We start from the raw sequence: 17,585 nt of genomic DNA on the forward strand, positions 1-17,585 counted from the left end.
TGGCTTATGGTTGTGTTGACATGTCGTACTTTTGGGTATAGGTATCTCTCGACCGGTGTTGAATATGTATCAAGTAAATAGTCACGTGATTGGTTCTTAGTTAATGTGTATATCCCAAATTATTTTATATGACCGATTCGAGTTGAGCCCAACGTTTACGGTGAATGCGACTTTAATATATCGTTATTCTTATGGCCGCGGTTGCATGTCGTACTCTCAGGTATAGACTGCGTTGACATGTCGTAATTTCAGTAAAAAGGTGTGAAATAGTTGGATAAATCTAGGAATCAGCCGCATGATAATGTTTTGGTAATTAGTTTGCGATAGAGCCGGCGTAGACGGCGATTCGAATACCAACAATATCCGCGTTCACAAACTGACGACGATTCGAATACCAACAATAACCGCGTTCACAAACTAACACTCCAAAAAGGTGCGAAATATTGGTAAAATCCCGCGATCGCTCACAAGATAATACCTAAGACATAACCATCGCTCGCGACTCGCTGTTACATACATGCCGATCGTTGACAATGTAATATTTTGGTAATAAGTTTGTCATATAACCGGCGTAGACGGTGACACCAACAATAGCCGCGTTCGCAAACTAACACTTCAAAAAGGTGTGAAATAGGTTGCAAATCCCACGATCGCTCACGAGATAACACCTAAGACATAGCCATCCCTCGCAACTTGTTGTTACATACATTCCAATCACCACAATGTAATATTTTGATAATCAGTATGTCACAGAACTGGATTTCACTGGTAAAATTTAATAAGTAACGAATAACAGAACCGTCGCAGACGGTGATTCGAATACCGACAAATTCTCACTTATTTCTGATCCAACCCTAATCCTCTGTGAAGTTGAGGCTTATTCAAAAAAGGTGTGAAATAATTGTAAAATCCTACGTCGCTGACACGATAACGCATCAGACATAGCGATCTAGTTTTAGTACGGTGTCGGAATCCATTCGGGTTCTATATAGGCAAATCCAAATAATCCAAAATGAAATATTTGGACTTTGACATAGTCTGAATTGAAATAGATTGACAAACATGACTACCAACTTTCCCGCAGTCCCATTTCGATATTATATGCACATTGATTTGAAACAAGTAATGAAACATTACAACTCTATTCGCGATCCCGCTTTCCGTTTGTCAAAGAGATATTTTAACATCTTACCATACTCAAAAGAATTCTTCACAACATTAACAATTGTTAAAAATCTAGTTTTCACTTACTTGATTATATCACTACAACTCACAAACTTGAATTAATTCATCCTGGCTGTATTCGTATGATCGGTCTTTTTTATTCGATTGTAAAGGTCGTTACTATTCTGAAGACAAAGTATTTACTAATCGGTACATATACGATTTGACTTGGACATATTATATTTTGAGTATACGAGATTTGAATGTCCGAACAATAACTGAGAATTAATTTATCACAATTAAATCCGTATATTACAGCGTAAAAGATATTGGGGGGTCAGCAACTCTGTACGATCGTAGTTACAACCACATTAACTAATCTACTCAGGTAACTCGTCATGATCATTCCTGAAATCAACACAAACACGACCACTGACTTGAGTTAACCGCGAAACAGCATCAAGTTTTAAATCCGCTTGCAGCTGACGGATTATTCGAATGCATCGATGGAGAATATTATTGAACTCGTCGGTATTGTTACTTCAACAAATTACATGACAAAAAAAAACATTACCGAGATTTTATAAACTAGTCATATTACTCTACACATCTATCAATATCAAAATGCGAGTCATCCAATTTTTCTACTAAAGTAACATTGCACTTTCGGATTCGGTATAGTCATACAAATTGTATTAAATCCAACATCAAAACAAAAGGATTTTTTTTTAGTTTATTGAAATCAAATCATTCGTCTTCGACTTGTGCTTTTCTAGATTGCAAGCAATAATTCGTTACGAACGAGCTGTAACCAAAGTTAAGAATTCTTTGTGTCCACAGATATAGAAGATGAATATAGCTAACACAATCGCGAATCGATGTTTCAGAGTATTTCACGGATGTAATAAACTTGTTAGTGTCGCCTATCTAAAAGTATGCATGCGTTCGATTTCCATACCGACTGTTGCGATGTTTAGGATTCGTTTACAATGACCAAGAGTGAGGATTTAACATCAATGTCGTTACTGGAGGTATTCACAACAGAGAATCGAAACATTACACAGTGTGAAAATATATCTTTGATATCAAAGCACTATCCCAAGTACACGATTAATACTCAACTCCGTTCACACTTTCTATAGAACGTGCTAAATGTAAAATATCACGAGGTTGCACTCTAAGACTTTGATCATTACAAAAGTAAATTGAATATGTTTGCTCGACGCATTCAATTCAACTAGAAATGTCTAGTGCACAACAATCGTAATATTAAGGAAGTACTTGCTACACTGTAATTCACTAAACGTGTTTTGCATTGTTGTTCATTTGTAGCATTGATTGAAATTGAACCCTCAAATAATAATTCCCGACACGAAACCAAACCGCTGAAAGTCGTTACCAACACAAAGAAACACTTTGTACGATGTTTGCCAAATGTATCCTATGGCTAGGTGTACTAGAATTATTTGTGTAACACATACACCGACAATGTAATCGAAAATTTTTCCGTTGTCATTCGCTAAAGTAAATGTCATCACAATACTCTGTCACTAAAGATCTTACTTGTATCTGATTGAATCACCGATAATTAACTCGCTAAATCAAACCATAAGGAAATTTCACTCACTCATCAGATATGAAACAGCGTCGCTTAATCGGTGTAGATCGTTTTTCTAAATGCAAATCATACCTGACCAACAGAAAACAATTTTCACTCACCTTGTAATGAAACCAAGTGGCGGACCTTCGTTCAATATTTTGTTTGTGTCAAATACTTTGCAATAAACACAGTGGAGTGGTCGAGCTTTACATCAGCAGACTGTAATCTGTAAATCAAGCTTACATCCGACTTGTAACTGTATCGTTTACCTAACCGAGTTGTATGCACAGTTTAATATTTTTTGTTATTTGGTAATTGCTGAATATACAACTTCGAAATACTCCCTTGAACGTAATTTCCATCATCGTAATAATCAAAGTACATTTGTGTCGAATTCGTAACAGCCGACTATGACATGATAAATTTTTGACAAGTTATGCTTGGAAGATTGGTTGTATATCACGAAAATAATTACCGCTCATATTGATACTGTTATCCATTGTTCGGTATTTTCAAACGAGTAAAATTTATTACTTGAGTAACTCCGCTTAATGCAAATGTAAACACAACCGTCTTTCAACATCACAAAGACATCGATACAAAGTATACAATCAAACGCAACAAGTTTTACTTTTGTAGGTTGTGTATGGTTATCCTGCATAACTCATTTCTTACCAAAGTCATATGAAATATATTCATGTTACACGAAAATATTCACTCATGCTACAAACCTGTACAATGATTGGTGGTGCTTTCAAACTGTTTCGATACCTCAAGAACTTTATTGTCTGAATGGTTGTTCATGTATCGTAATAATCAAGTAGTTCAACACAGAACTAGTATTAACAGAAACACCAGAGTTGTTTACACAAAAGTTTGTATGTGTACAGTATACGAATACCATGTGTAAGTCCAGCACAATTGTGGTATCCATACGAGTTTAGTTAACACAATTTACGACACCGAGGTCGCGTCATCTTTCGTAAGACAACAAACCAAGGCTTCAGGATATGTCCATGTCATAGCAATGAATCGGCTACTCCAACAACAGAGTGCATATGTTTTCTAGTTACGGTGCTTACATCTTACACACAAATCAATCTACTTTGCTAACGAAAAGTGGTGAGTCATCATATGGTTATCCTCACTAGTAAAACATACTATCATACAAAATGGTCGTTATAGTTTGCACACCAACGGTACATCGTACAAGTAACAAGTCTCGAGAATCCAGTTATTCAAAAAACGTGAAAGTATTTCTACACCAAGTCGTTATGTTGACGAAAGCGTATATTGTAATATCATGATCGATTTGCATTCGTTGGTCACAAACTGTCACTACTCTAAATAATTCTTTTTCACTCAAACGCATACTTGTCACCATTCGTTTTCATCAAGTACGAGTTCAAGAAACTTACTACGACATGAATTTTTATTTTTATGTTGTGTAAATAGGTAATAATTAATTCAAGTAACACTATATCAACATCATCGAGTTGTGCTAATAGATTTACATGTGGTCTTGTTCATCGGGACATACAGCACGAACTAACTGTAGACTCCTCTCTGTTGTACAGCTACTCGGTAATCGAAATGCATTAACATGTAAACAACGATCTTGTTTCGTCACACCAAAAATATGTTCACTATCGCGATACTCCGCACAAGACGTGCATAGCCTTTTCACAATCGTAATAGTATACCAACGTCAAGCGATAACGTTTAACAAGACCAACGACACTGAACCCACGACGTTTACCTATGTAAAATTACCACTTTCACTTGCCAGTCCATCGTTTACCTGACTAAACATATTATTTTCCTTTGGAGATCTGATGTTTACCCAGAGTAAGAAACCTTTTTCACTTGGAAATCTATTTTTTCCTTGGCTAACAAACCTTTTTTCACTTGGAAATCTATTTTTTCTCTGGTTAACAAACCTTTTTCCCGGGTAACAAACCTTTTTCCCTGAGCAACAAGCCATTTTCACTTGGTGGTCCGTCGTTTACCTGAGTAAAAATATCATTTTCCTTTGGGGATCTGGCGTTTACCCGGTGTAACAATACATTTTCGCTTGGAAAAATACTTTTACCTAGAGTAACTAATCATTTTCTCCTGGGTAACAATCCCTTTTCGTCTGGAAACTATCATTTAACTGAGTACCAATACCGTTTTCACTTGGAAATACATTTTTTTCCTGGGTAACAATACTATTTTCGTTTTGAAAACTGACAACCACACCGGTCAATTTGATATTTTTGTATATTGTTACAACGAACAGTGACGGAAATATACACAGACTACCGGTTTCAGAGTACACCCCATCGGTCGTATCACGTCAATATCATCGGTTAACCACATACAATATACTCTTGTACACCGAAATGCACGCTTTGGAAAATTGGACAATAGGCTGCGATAGTTCTGTGATGTCCGGGTTCGTGCTTTAGATTTTCCAGAGTCAAAATGTCTGAATAAAACACCTCCTCGACGACGGTTGGTATGTGGATAACGGTGTTCGGAAAACGGTTGGATTTATGTCGCCCATTGCGATAACAATTCCTGGTCGAGTTTTCCTCCGGCATGTTTGCTATATTGTGTCTTTATTGGTCAATGTATGTCTCGACATTCAGTTTGAAATCGGGTATGATAAAGTATGTAACCGGATCCGGATATCAACTCTGAATCGATAAACCAATGAACAATATTCAAAGTAAACATGTCACACCCTGTGTTTCCACGAAAAAATACCATCCAGACATACGTCGCGCTTGTTTGCCCACATCAGTATACGCGCAAATGGAGGTGTGTGACATTGCATGCAATGTGTTGGTATACAAACATCGATCCACAGACATTATCATAGCCGGTAGTTTTGATGTAGATCGAATGTCACCCGATAACAATACCAATAAGCCACATTGCAATGACTCTGAGTCCGTCTGAGCATGACATACAGACACACAAACATAGAAACCGTAACATGGGTATTCGCACGACGGTGAAAGTGAACTATACAGCATATACCAGTAGAGTGTTCACAGTCAAATATGCGAACCGTGCACAATCATATACCCAGGTTTTTGCTGGATATGTACGAAACCAATAAATCGATACATTTCTTTTCTCTGGACATCAATATTACAATCGCCATTCAAATGCATCGCTCGAATGTGAGGTTCGTCGGGTGTAAAATCCATGTCAAATAACACCAAAGTGTGTCTTCCGTGTTTTAATATTTCCACCGACGCTTCTTGCCTGTGTCGTAACACTATGGTGCAGGGACTCGAAAAACGATGGATTGCGAAACTGATTGACATGTTCCTCGATATGACCAGCAGAATTGATGTCAATACCCTTGTGATGATGTCGTTTCAAAATGTTACCGATCTCTTGTGGCGATGACCGTTTCGAAATGTCACCGGATGAACTGGACCCTTACAAAAGTGTGTTTTTTGATTGCGTGTGAAATCACGAGGTAGTGTTCTATTGTGGTGTAGGATTGCAGATTCCACAGAAACACACACCTTATTGGATCACAGTATCAGTCCGAGATTTTCAGAATCACTGTTCACGATATTTACCTGGAGTCGTTATGTGGGAGTAGCGACATCCCGTGATTTAGTGAAAGACTGATCGCAATCATTTCGAGCACCGTACTTCGATAGTTCACATTGGTCAAACGCTGTACAACAGAAAATTTCGGTGTCGACAACACGACGGATATTGACGATGTATCCAATTGGTCTGGGTGATCTGTCGGGAGATAGGGTCATGACTATCTTGCAATGTAACAACACGATAACACCATCGAGTAAATCAGCGAACGGTGTCGAAATATCGATGTAATAGCGCGGACTCAGAGTCATTGCAATGTGGCTTATTGGTATTGTTATCGGGTGACATTCGATCTACATCAAAACTAACGGCTATGATAATGTCTGTGGATCGATGTTTGTATACCAACACATTGCATGCAATGTCACACACCTCCATTTGCGCGTATACTGATGTGGGCAAACAAGCGCGACGTATGTCTGGATGGTATTTTTTCGTGGAAACACAGGGTGTGACATGTTTACTTTGAATATTGTTCATTGGTTTATCGATTCAGAGTTGATATCCGGATCCGGTTACATACTTTATCATACCCGATTTCAAACTGAATGTCGAGACATACATTGACCAATAAAGACACAATATAGCAAACATGCCGGAGGAAAACTCGACCAGGAATTGTTATCGCAATGGGCGACATAAATCCAACCGTTTTCCGAACACCGTTATCCACATACCAACCGTCGTCGAGGAGGTGTTTTATTCAGACATTTTGACTCTGGAAAATCTAAAGCACGAACCCGGACATCACAGAACTATCGCAGCCTATTGTCCAATTTTCCAAAGCGTGCATTTCGGTGTACAAGAGTATATTGTATGTGGTTAACCGATGATATTGACGTGATACGACCGATGGGGTGTACTCTGAAACCGGTAGTCTGTGTATATTTCCGTCACTGTTCGTTGTAACAATATACAAAAATATCAAATTGACCGGTGTGGTTGTCAGTTTTCAAAACGAAAATAGTATTGTTACCCAGGAAAAAAATGTATTTCCAAGTGAAAACGGTATTGGTACTCAGTTAAATGATAGTTTCCAGACGAAAAGGGATTGTTACCCAGGAGAAAATGATTAGTTACTCTAGGTAAAAGTATTTTTCCAAGCGAAAATGTATTGTTACACCGGGTAAACGCCAGATCCCCAAAGGAAAATGATATTTTTACTCAGGTAAACGACGGACCACCAAGTGAAAATGGCTTGTTGCTCAGGGAAAAAGGTTTGTTACCCGGGAAAAAGGTTTGTTAACCAGAGAAAAAATAGATTTCCAAGTGAAAAAAGGTTTGTTAGCCAAGGAAAAAATAGATTTCCAAGTGAAAAAGGTTTCTTACTCTGGGTAAACATCAGATCTCCAAAGGAAAATAATATGTTTAGTCAGGTAAACGATGGACTGGCAAGTGAAAGTGGTAATTTTACATAGGTAAACGTCGTGGGTTCAGTGTCGTTGGTCTTGTTAAACGTTATCGCTTGACGTTGGTATACTATTACGATTGTGAAAAGGCTATGCACGTCTTGTGCGGAGTATCGCGATAGTGAACATATTTTTGGTGTGACGAAACAAGATCGTTGTTTACATGTTAATGCATTTCGATTACCGAGTAGCTGTACAACAGAGAGGAGTCTACAGTTAGTTCGTGCTGTATGTCCCGATGAACAAGACCACATGTAAATCTATTAGCACAACTCGATGATGTTGATATAGTGTTACTTGAATTAATTATTACCTATTTACACAACATAAAAATAAAAATTCATGTCGTAGTAAGTTTCTTGAACTCGTACTTGATGAAAACGAATGGTGACAAGTATGCGTTTGAGTGAAAAAGAATTATTTAGAGTAGTGACAGTTTGTGACCAACGAATGCAAATCGATCATGATATTACAATATACGCTTTCGTCAACATAACGACTTGGTGTAGAAATACTTTCACGTTTTTTGAATAACTGGATTCTCGAGACTTGTTACTTGTACGATGTACCGTTGGTGTGCAAACTATAACGACCATTTTGTATGATAGTATGTTTTACTAGTGAGGATAACCATATGATGACTCACCACTTTTCGTTAGCAAAGTAGATTGATTTGTGTGTAAGATGTAAGCACCGTAACTAGAAAACATATGCACTCTGTTGTTGGAGTAGCCGATTCATTGCTATGACATGGACATATCCTGAAGCCTTGGTTTGTTGTCTTACGAAAGATGACGCGACCTCGGTGTCGTAAATTGTGTTAACTAAACTCGTATGGATACCACAATTGTGCTGGACTTACACATGGTATTCGTATACTGTACACATACAAACTTTTGTGTAAACAACTCTGGTGTTTCTGTTAATACTAGTTCTGTGTTGAACTACTTGATTATTACGATACATGAACAACCATTCAGACAATAAAGTTCTTGAGGTATCGAAACAGTTTGAAAGCACCACCAATCATTGTACAGGTTTGTAGCATGAGTGAATATTTTCGTGTAACATGAATATATTTCATATGACTTTGGTAAGAAATGAGTTATGCAGGATAACCATACACAACCTACAAAAGTAAAACTTGTTGCGTTTGATTGTATACTTTGTATCGATGTCTTTGTGATGTTGAAAGACGGTTGTGTTTACATTTGCATTAAGCGGAGTTACTCAAGTAATAAATTTTACTCGTTTGAAAATACCGAACAATGGATAACAGTATCAATATGAGCGGTAATTATTTTCGTGATATACAACCAATCTTCCAAGCATAACTTGTCAAAAATTTATCATGTCATAGTCGGCTGTTACGAATTCGACACAAATGTACTTTGATTATTACGATGATGGAAATTACGTTCAAGGGAGTATTTCGAAGTTGTATATTCAGCAATTACCAAATAACAAAAAATATTAAACTGTGCATACAACTCGGTTAGGTAAACGATACAGTTACAAGTCGGATGTAAGCTTGATTTACAGATTACAGTCTGCTGATGTAAAGCTCGACCACTCCACTGTGTTTATTGCAAAGTATTTGACACAAACAAAATATTGAACGAAGGTCCGCCACTTGGTTTCATTACAAGGTGAGTGAAAATTGTTTTCTGTTGGTCAGGTATGATTTGCATTTAGAAAAACGATCTACACCGATTAAGCGACGCTGTTTCATATCTGATGAGTGAGTGAAATTTCCTTATGGTTTGATTTAGCGAGTTAATTATCGGTGATTCAATCAGATACAAGTAAGATCTTTAGTGACAGAGTATTGTGATGACATTTACTTTAGCGAATGACAACGGAAAAATTTTCGATTACATTGTCGGTGTATGTGTTACACAAATAATTCTAGTACACCTAGCCATAGGATACATTTGGCAAACATCGTACAAAGTGTTTCTTTGTGTTGGTAACGACTTTCAGCGGTTTGGTTTCGTGTCGGGAATTATTATTTGAGGGTTCAATTTCAATCAATGCTACAAATGAACAACAATGCAAAACACGTTTAGTGAATTACAGTGTAGCAAGTACTTCCTTAATATTACGATTGTTGTGCACTAGACATTTCTAGTTGAATTGAATGCGTCGAGCAAACATATTCAATTTACTTTTGTAATGATCAAAGTCTTAGAGTGCAACCTCGTGATATTTTACATTTAGCACGTTCTATAGAAAGTGTGAACGGAGTTGAGTATTAATCGTGTACTTGGGATAGTGCTTTGATATCAAAGATATATTTTCACACTGTGTAATGTTTCGATTCTCTGTTGTGAATACCTCCAGTAACGACATTGATGTTAAATCCTCACTCTTGGTCATTGTAAACGAATCCTAAACATCGCAACAGTCGGTATGGAAATCGAACGCATGCATACTTTTAGATAGGCGACACTAACAAGTTTATTACATCCGTGAAATACTCTGAAACATCGATTCGCGATTGTGTTAGCTATATTCATCTTCTATATCTGTGGACACAAAGAATTCTTAACTTTGGTTACAGCTCGTTCGTAACGAATTATTGCTTGCAATCTAGAAAAGCACAAGTCGAAGACGAATGATTTGATTTCAATAAACTAAAAAAAAATCCTTTTGTTTTGATGTTGGATTTAATACAATTTGTATGACTATACCGAATCCGAAAGTGCAATGTTACTTTAGTAGAAAAATTGGATGACTCGCATTTTGATATTGATAGATGTGTAGAGTAATATGACTAGTTTATAAAATCTCGGTAATGTTTTTTTTTGTCATGTAATTTGTTGAAGTAACAATACCGACGAGTTCAATAATATTCTCCATCGATGCATTCGAATAATCCGTCAGCTGCAAGCGGATTTAAAACTTGATGCTGTTTCGCGGTTAACTCAAGTCAGTGGTCGTGTTTGTGTTGATTTCAGGAATGATCATGACGAGTTACCTGAGTAGATTAGTTAATGTGGTTGTAACTACGATCGTACAGAGTTGCTGACCCCCCAATATCTTTTACGCTGTAATATACGGATTTAATTGTGATAAATTAATTCTCAGTTATTGTTCGGACATTCAAATCTCGTATACTCAAAATATAATATGTCCAAGTCAAATCGTATATGTACCGATTAGTAAATACTTTGTCTTCAGAATAGTAACGACCTTTACAATCGAATAAAAAAGACCGATCATACGAATACAGCCAGGATGAATTAATTCAAGTTTGTGAGTTGTAGTGATATAATCAAGTAAGTGAAAACTAGATTTTTAACAATTGTTAATGTTGTGAAGAATTCTTTTGAGTATGGTAAGATGTTAAAATATCTCTTTGACAAACGGAAAGCGGGATCGCGAATAGAGTTGTAATGTTTCATTACTTGTTTCAAATCAATGTGCATATAATATCGAAATGGGACTGCGGGAAAGTTGGTAGTCATGTTTGTCAATCTATTTCAATTCAGACTATGTCAAAGTCCAAATATTTCATTTTGGATTATTTGGATTTACCTATATAGAACCCGAATGGATTCCGACACCGTACTAAAACTAGATCGCTATGTCTGATGCGTTATCGTGTCAGCGACGTAGGATTTTACAATTATTTCACACCTTTTTTGAATAAGCCTCAACTTCACAGAGGATTAGGGTTGGATCAGAAATAAGTGAGAATTTGTCGGTATTCGAATCACCGTCTGCGACGGTTCTGTTATTCGTTACTTATTAAATTTTACCAGTGAAATCCAGTTCTGTGACATACTGATTATCAAAATATTACATTGTGGTGATTGGAATGTATGTAACAACAAGTTGCGAGGGATGGCTATGTCTTAGGTGTTATCTCGTGAGCGATCGTGGGATTTGCAACCTATTTCACACCTTTTTGAAGTGTTAGTTTGCGAACGCGGCTATTGTTGGTGTCACCGTCTACGCCGGTTATATGACAAACTTATTACCAAAATATTACATTGTCAACGATCGGCATGTATGTAACAGCGAGTCGCGAGCGATGGTTATGTCTTAGGTATTATCTTGTGAGCGATCGCGGGATTTTACCAATATTTCGCACCTTTTTGGAGTGTTAGTTTGTGAACGCGGTTATTGTTGGTATTCGAATCGTCGTCAGTTTGTGAACGCGGATATTGTTGGTATTCGAATCGCCGTCTACGCCGGCTCTATCGCAAACTAATTACCAAAACATTATCATGCGGCTGATTCCTAGATTTATCCAACTATTTCACACCTTTTTACTGAAATTACGACATGTCAACGCAGTCTATACCTGAGAGTACGACATGCAACCGCGGCCATAAGAATAACGATATATTAAAGTCGCATTCACCGTAAACGTTGGGCTCAACTCGAATCGGTCATATAAAATAATTTGGGATATACACATTAACTAAGAACCAATCACGTGACTATTTACTTGATACATATTCAACACCGGTCGAGAGATACCTATACCCAAAAGTACGACATGTCAACACAACCATAAGCCACCACACGAGAGATGTCTATACCCAAAAGTACGATATGCCAACAACGAAGCCGCGTGCGACCGATCCCTATGCTGAAAAGGGTTACCGGTCGAGAGATGGCTATACTAGCACCGGTTGAGTGATCCCTATACCGAAAAGGGTCACCGGTTCAAGACGAGTTTCGAGGCACCGGTCGAGAGATCCCTATACCGAAAAGGGTTACCGGTCGAGAGATGGCTATACTAGCACCGGTTGAGTGATCCCTATACCGAAAAGGGTCACCGGTTCAAGACGAGTTTCGAGGCACCGGTCGAGAGATCCCTATACCGAAAAGGGTTACCGGTCGAGAGATGCCTATACCAACCCAGGCACCGGTCGGGTGGAAGGGGGGTCTGAAAGGGTCACCGGTTCAGGACGAGTTTTCGCGGCACCGGTCGGGTGCACCCATAAGAGCCCATTACGAATCGCGACCGATCATACCTACTACTTGCGGCTCTTTAATGATTGCACAGCACATGCATTTCGCTATTTTGCTAGACATGTTTAACCTGATTAGACTGATGCATTCTATCACGTAGGAACAATATACGTATTGTTTTCGTGTTGTTTCTTTCCTTATGGTTACGTACAATGTTCCCTCTATTTTTTCAGGAGTCTGCGCGCACTCACCAACTCATTGCGCGGTCCCTTGGACAACAGCGCGTAACGACAAAAAAAGTAATCACTTCGCGTTATCTGTCAACGGCACAGATTTTTCTGTGCGCGGTGACTCTGTCAGCAATGCGCGGCCGCGCCAGCGCGCAGCTTAGTGGGAACATACGTAGGCCTATGCACTTGTTAAATTTAGGGGAAGGTGCACTATAGAGTTAGAACTATATAATTGAACACTCGAAGGGAGTTCACATAAATGTTTGCCCGTAACAATGGTACATGTTAATCATTCAAGGATAAATCATTGTGTTAAATGATAAACTTTATAATTAATCGCGTCAGCGAAGGTCATGATTATTCCCGGGATCGCAACGATGAATACGGATCTTCCATTTGTATTGTAAAGGCTAGCAGTAACTTCAGAGTTTAACCAATAAATTGTCGTTGACCGATAATTGCGGGGAAGATACGACATCGAGGTGGTACGCGTTAATAAAAAAGTTGAGAACCTGCACCATGAATTATTAGGAACCGTCACTTTCGTAAGATAACCAAATGAGAATGCCAATAGAGAAAGAAAACGCCGATGATAATGATCGAATTGATGCTGGCAATTCTCCGTAACTACTGTACTAAGGTTGTATTGCTCAGGATATACATCTCATTCGTGCTATTATTAGAGTTGCATTTAAAAAATATGGTGTTTTAAAACACTTTGTTGAAAGTATGCTTTAAACACTGTTTTAAAAATTGCCATTAAAAAACATTGCGTTTTTTTTAAAGTTGAATATGTATGTCAGATTTGTGTAAATCAGTGGTTCTTAGCCATGTCGCCAGCGCCACCTGGGGACAATTAGATTTCAAAGTTAGTGGAAACACTCAGGGGCGATATCGGCGGTACTATGGCGTTATGGAGGTGCCGAACAGTACAGATGGTGTAGTAGTTCCCGTAGGGTCACAAAATACTATGTTTCTATAAATCCTTGAGTTCTAAATTTACCAATCATCCGCGCTTTGCACGAAATATACCGAGTACCGATGATGTAGTTATGTTTCCACGAATGCAGTGGTTATACCATATTCCCTCTAAAATGTGCTTTTTATGCTCCATGCGTGTACTTTTAGATAGCTAATTATCCCTCAACGCAGTTCAATCACACTATATAGGGGTTTTGCCGACAAAATGTTTTGAGCTGGGTGTTATATACTGCAGCACACTGCATCTCGAAATCTGGAAGCGTGATTTTATATACCACTTTTGAGGGCGACAGCCATTGGTACAGTACACATGATTAGAAGCTTTCTGAAAAGAATGATAAACTAAATATCCAGGTTTTCGAGAGCTACAAAATTCAACGTCACTAAATTTGGGTGTGTACATTGGGCTCTCACCTGATAGGCATGCGCCCGTACCCAACAGTTGTTATAAGAACATTGGTTTAATCCCGAAAATAGTACATACAATTGTCAGATCGGTAATTAGGCGAGTGGTCATCTCGTGCGATTCAAGCGTGAAATATTTCCAATAGTCGCATCCAAACTCGAGAACATCGACCGGACTTTGGACCTCTACCACATCGTCTTCAGTGCAAACGTTAAAATATGGGGGGGGGGGGGGGCAAACCATGAAAACTTCCGAAATGAAGCGCTGGGAGAATAAAGTATATGTACCACCGGAGTAAATACTTTCCAAGAACCATGTAGTACGAGCATACGGACGATGGCACCCGCTTTCGTCGACGTTTACGAAATGGAATGGCTGGAACCCTTAAAATCGTCGTTGGTTCAACAGTTATAGCATGTATAGTAGTGGTGTTCATAATTTGGAAAATCTTACAAATCCTCCGTTGTAATGTCTTATTCGATAGATTATTGTTAAAAAAAAAACGACACTGAGCCTGAAAGAAGCTCACAGTAAGGCCGTTAAGATTGCGTGCAAAGCGTTTGAAAGTAGCTGACGAAGAATGGGCGTGCAACCGACCATAGAACGGCGAGAAGACCAGTAATCACGAAACCACGGCTCTTGATTGGCTAATCGGCTATGCTTCAATGACCATGACAGTAGCAGCTTGCTGAGTAGGTGATCAAGTACTGCGTTTCCATGCACGGCCGATGGGCCCATTTTCAAGAGACTCGGCCGACGAACGAGAGAAATTTGTTGCGCAAGCACACCCACGTCGGCCATCGAGTGAATACTTCGACTTAGCCCAGTGGTTCCCAACCTTTTTCGACTCATCGCCCCCTTTTCAAGCTCAACGCCGATCATCGCCCCCCAGATTTTGTGAACCGAAAAATCGGTATACAATCCGTAGTCATCGGCGGCTTGACTAAAAAAAAGGTCAACTTTTCGTATCGTTGTCGAATTTTACACTTTTCCAACCAAATTTCCGTGGGTTGACCGAAAAAAAAGGTAGCTGTTTTAACAAGTTATCGCCCCCCTATCGCCCCCTTCGCTATTTTCGCCCCCTTTGTCCATTTTCGCCCCCATATCGCCCCCTTCGTCATTTTCGCCCCCCCTAGGCCGCCAAATCGCCCCCTTGGGGGCTGAAACTGAAAGATCACACGATTTCAGATTGGTATTTCTTCACTGACATATAGTTTTCTTTCCTGCGGCATGGTATTTGTCTTGTGAGGTTTAGATTGCCAAGACAAGAACATTCGGCGCCAGTCATTTAGGCGCCTATATGGACAATTAAACCTATATGTATTTTGTATATATAACGAAGTTTTTGGTATTTCGAAGTTTTTGGTCAGCATTAAAGCAGTTCTTTACGGCCAAGGCTTTCTCTCAGCCGATCGTTCTGACACACTTCTTGGAGTCACATGTTACATGGCCTAAAACTTTATATGTTGGTGCGTTGTGGTGCGGTCATGGCCAACGCTGATAAGCCCATTTCTATAAATCTTGCGTATTTTTTCTTGGAGAAGAGTACCCGATATTCAAGATATAGTGGCGAATTGAAATCGCTCCTAGCGCGAAAATTTTTTGAAAAAGTTGCATAAATTTTCAAAAAACACTCTATAATTTATGCTAATTCACGAAATAATTTTGGGCCCCCATCGAGCTCGGCCCCCCTCAACTAGGGGGTTTGGGGTGCTGCAGTTACGGCAATGAATATAGGACTACCAATTATGCTGCTTTTAGTCGGCTAAAGCAGTATGCATCTCGGCGTATTCAACCGTGAGTCACGGGCTGTACATCTAGTTTATCATAGGGTTACCATTCGTCCTCTTTTAAGATGATTTGTCCTCTTTTTTGATTTTTTTTAAAGTGTCCTCGGAGGACGCCCAAATGTCTTCTTTTTTTAGATTTTGTCTTCTTTTTTGAGGATTTTGGTTAGATATAGGGCCAAATTAGACTAATATACATTAAGTCAGCACTGTAGGAAGGCTACGGCGGCTATTTCGGGAGCTGGACCGGAAAATTGACATTTTTTTTCAGTCAACAACCTGTTAATGTGAAAGAAAAACTGTATTTTCCTGGAGTTGAGCCTCTTTTTTTAGTCCAGCGACCACGAAGTGGGAAAAATTATCAATACCTATTTATATCTATAGCTACTGCTCGTTCAACTGGAAAGTTAGGGCACATTGCATTGAAACAGCAGTGGCTTAACGTTAGCAGTCTATACTCACAACTTTCCTGCAATTCTATAAATAGAAGCTACAGAGGCCAAGCAAAGCAAGAGTATTTTATAAATATAAATTTTAATTTTTGCCATAAATCGATTTCCCAATATATTTTGGGGGCCGCAAGAAGGCTATCTGGGGGCCGCACTTGGGAATCACTGTTCATGACCATTTTACATGCTGGATTGATTTAGGCCTCCGTGTTCAAGGTCAAAGCGGCGGGTTGTTTGATTGAATGACCGCTCCAAGCCGTCTCGGCTCACTCCTCCTGAGTCATTTTATCGCAATCTTGTGATTATTATGAAATTATTACTGAGTAAGTAAGCCAAAAACTTCATCGCGAACGCTTCGCCCATCTAGTTCGGCCAAGTCACGGTTGGGTTACGTCTGGTCAAGGAAACACGGCCGACATGTACAACGCATGCGTCATGGCCTTTCGACCGACCGTCGGCCGAGCGTGGAAACGAAGTAATAGAGTCAGCTACTGGCGATGATTCTGAAAGCGCATTGTATGTAGGTTGACAGATAATGATTTAGGATTGATTAAGGGTATGTTGAGGTACGAAATACATTATGTACAAACAACAGCTGCTTCACAAAAACGTCTAAGCATGACCGCTTTATTGTGAAGGAAACCGCCGTAGCCTATATGCCTTGTTTTTAACGAGGGAAATCATAGGCGCTTATGCAAGTGGCGACGGATTTCTATAGTTTCAGAAAGAATATATCATTTTTGAATACAAAGATGAAGCTTAACAATGACACTATAAGTTAGGTGATCTTATTGGGCTCAGGTTGTAGTACATAGTTGAAGTTTTGAATGCTCTAGCGATCGGCTGAATCAGACGGTTAGGCTTGGCACTTATCAGATGTTTGCAGCAAATTGAATTCACTTGTAAATGTCTTCTAAGTCCCTAATGATGTCGCATAAACGAAGTTTAAATGCAAGCACAGACAGACCCTACTTGATATAATATACAAACTATGCTGGATACTATGCACTAT

The 17,585-nt window shown here is 38.9% G+C and overlaps 1 protein-coding gene and 2 long non-coding RNA genes across 4 annotated transcripts in view; 1 reads left to right on the forward strand and 2 right to left on the reverse strand.

Annotated features, from left to right (window-relative positions):
- LOC145457911 (uncharacterized) overlaps positions 1 to 17,585 on the reverse strand; it is a 51,354-nt gene that overhangs the window by 29,945 nt on the left and 3,824 nt on the right. The window lies entirely within an intron of this gene.
- On the reverse strand, positions 327 to 5,421 carry LOC145458383 (uncharacterized). The gene is made up of 2 exons (XR_013921128.1): positions 2,792 to 5,421; positions 327 to 1,349 (listed from the first exon to the last, which is right to left on the reverse strand). It is a non-coding gene; the product is annotated as an uncharacterized LOC145458383 (long non-coding RNA).
- On the forward strand, positions 6,903 to 11,997 carry LOC145458389 (uncharacterized). Its single transcript, XR_013921129.1, has 2 exons — positions 6,903 to 9,532; positions 10,975 to 11,997. It is a non-coding gene; the product is annotated as an uncharacterized LOC145458389 (long non-coding RNA).

This window comes from Botryllus schlosseri, chromosome 2, assembly GCF_051294905.1.
Source record: "Botryllus schlosseri isolate E-star chromosome 2, Bs_hap1, whole genome shotgun sequence".
NCBI lineage: Eukaryota > Metazoa > Chordata > Ascidiacea > Stolidobranchia > Styelidae > Botryllus > Botryllus schlosseri.